The sequence below is a fragment of the Euprymna scolopes genome, chromosome 4, assembly GCF_053919585.1.
Source record: "Euprymna scolopes isolate OS-2025 chromosome 4, ASM5391958v1, whole genome shotgun sequence".
NCBI lineage: Eukaryota > Metazoa > Mollusca > Cephalopoda > Sepiida > Sepiolidae > Euprymna > Euprymna scolopes.
In genome coordinates this window covers 147,716,559-147,719,397 of record NC_136485.1, presented here as the reverse complement: position 1 = coordinate 147,719,397, position 2,839 = coordinate 147,716,559, and positions in this window count along the sequence as shown.

Genomic DNA, 2,839 nt, shown 5'->3' with positions numbered 1-2,839 from the left:
ATATATTTAATCTAGAATAGGAAGTTGAACAAATGATTTTACAGGTCCTAGACAGGACCTAAATACTATATCCAGTAGGAGGCCCCAGCTTGCGGGCTTTGGGGAGTGTGGAGCCACACTTTAATTGCCATTGCTCCCAGGTCCACTCTGACCCGGAGTGGTAGTACCTTTTAGGGTCCAAACTCTGGGTTAAGTAGAAACGAACTTGAAAACAAGAAATATATTCTATTAAAAAATTGTCTTTAATCTGTGGATCCGGCATTAAGTAACCTGAAAAGGGTTCATATGCAGTAATACAAAAACAACCAACCAACCAAATAAGTTTACAAAATAATATGTTTGCTTAGTATTAGATGTAATTCTTAGTATATCCTTTTTGAATTACAGTAACGTGTGACGAATATCCATAAGAGACAAGGAAATGAAAGATTTTTCAGGTCTTCGTGAACCTGGCACCTGTGACTACACAGGTGATCTCATCGCTTGGTAAAAGCTAGTGAAGCGTTTTAATTCACGTTGACATGATAGACGCTGATCAGTCCGCGCGACATGACCTACTTCCCTCGCCATTATATGAGAGCAATAATTATCTAATGAAACGCATATAAGTTCGCATTCTGTTTCCTCTTGATTTGCTTACCGTTCTAGCTTCAGTATTACAGACGATTTTATAAGCTGCATACTACTGACATGATGGGCGCATTCCTACTTGCACCGACGGTTATTAATTCTAACTTGATGATCTTGTTATATTGTAAGATAGCTAAAAGTCAACCGATGAGAGAATTTAAGTTATACGTAAATTAATCATAGGGATTATAGAACATTTTCGCTCACTAATGGGATAAAGTTATTACTTTTTGCTGATTTCCCTCGGTCCAGGTTTATTTCGAGTTTAATAATGGACGAGAAACAAAGGTAATGATAATATCCTGTCGCTGCAAAGCTCACGAAAATGAAATATTTTCTTATAATTCTAGAACAATATCATATGCATGGTTGTTTTTCAAGGACCTCATTGCATTTCTTGAATCTTAGTTTAGAGGTTTTTACATATTATATTGTTGTTTTTATCAAATATCCGTAAATATTTTGTAATAAATACCACGTACACACACGCCAACACACATAAACACACACATACACGCACACACACACACATATATACGTGCGAGTGTGTGTTAATACTTCATTCCCAAATAGTACAAGAAAAAGAATCACGTGAAATCTACTTATAGTTTTATAAACTAACATAATTCACGAGGAGTTCGTCGTAAAACACGGTTAAATATATTATTGTATTATTATAGATCGAATACTAACTGTTATTGCATTGTGTTTAATATATATGTTTTAGTTTCTTACGGATAATTCAAAAAACGCATAATCAGCAAGAAACAAAGACATATTACTCCCTTGCATTACACGTTACCTGGCAACGTTTACCGCCAGATATATAATCATATATATGTAAAATAATTTTTCACACAACGCTGTAAAACGCATGAATACTTTACGTGTTCTATATGTCTATAAAAGTGAACGAGTCGTTCTATCTGTCTGTCTGGCTCTGTGTGTTTGTGTGTCTGTGTACATTTCCCCAAGCAATAATCTACCAATTTTCAGTCTATAGACTCGAAATTTGCTATACAGCGTACTGAGACGTTGGAAAATATTTGTCATCGGTTGTCGGCAAGTAATTTGGTTGTTAAGAGTTCAAAGTTTTACGATTTGACCTTTCATTACTTTACGAAAGACCTCCGACAATTTTGGGTCTAAACACTTGAAATTTGAGATATAAGCTCATTGGACATGGATCGAACTTTATTTGAGCCTAAAAGAACTGTTAAAGGGTCATTATATGGGTCAAATTCAAAAGAAAAATTGACCTCTGCGGTCTCTGCCAAATTACTCAGACAATTTCGTGTCTAAACATTTGACATTTTACGTAAAAGGTATTCAGAGATACGGCATGCCTTTTAATCGGATTCGGTCGAAAATATAATCTACCAATATTTAAATGTGTGTATGTATATGTATGTTTGCATGTCTGCCTAAAAATTTCAAGAGACGTGGCGGATTCTCACATGATCAGTATTTTTTTGCTCAACACCGACCTCCAAACACCCGGGCCAGGCCGGTCTGAAATGCTAGTAAAATATATACATGTAGATATTTACATACGTAGAAATGGCATATTTAGTTGACTTGCGTCTGATATTTTTCCATGTTTTTAAATTTGGACTTGTTTGCAGCAATTTTACCGCGAAAAATATGTTGTTTGTCAATGGGTCTAAAATCTTAAACTATACAAACCTAATTCTCTAGAAAAAATACGTCTGCAGAGAGAGAATAAGTCATATATATATATATATATATATATATATATACATGTATATATATGTGTGTGTGTATATATATATATGTGTAAATGTGTACGTGTATATATAAATATATATATATATATATATATTATATACATCTCTATATAAATGGAGTTTATATATATATATATATATATATATATATATATATATATATATATATATATATATATATATGCATATACAATTCTCAAACACTGCTCTTGCTTAAATATGTTTATAGTGGATTGCTTGTATATATATATATATATATATATATATATATATATATATATATATATAAGCAATCTACTATAAACATATTTAAGCAAGAGCACTGTTTGAGAATTATAAACAAAACCGCACTGAACCAGCGTATCTGCAACTGTTTAAATTTCTTCGTTCGAACACTAAGTATAATCTAATCTGTGTACCCGAATGAGACGTTCATTACTTGCTATTTCCGTAAGATTTCT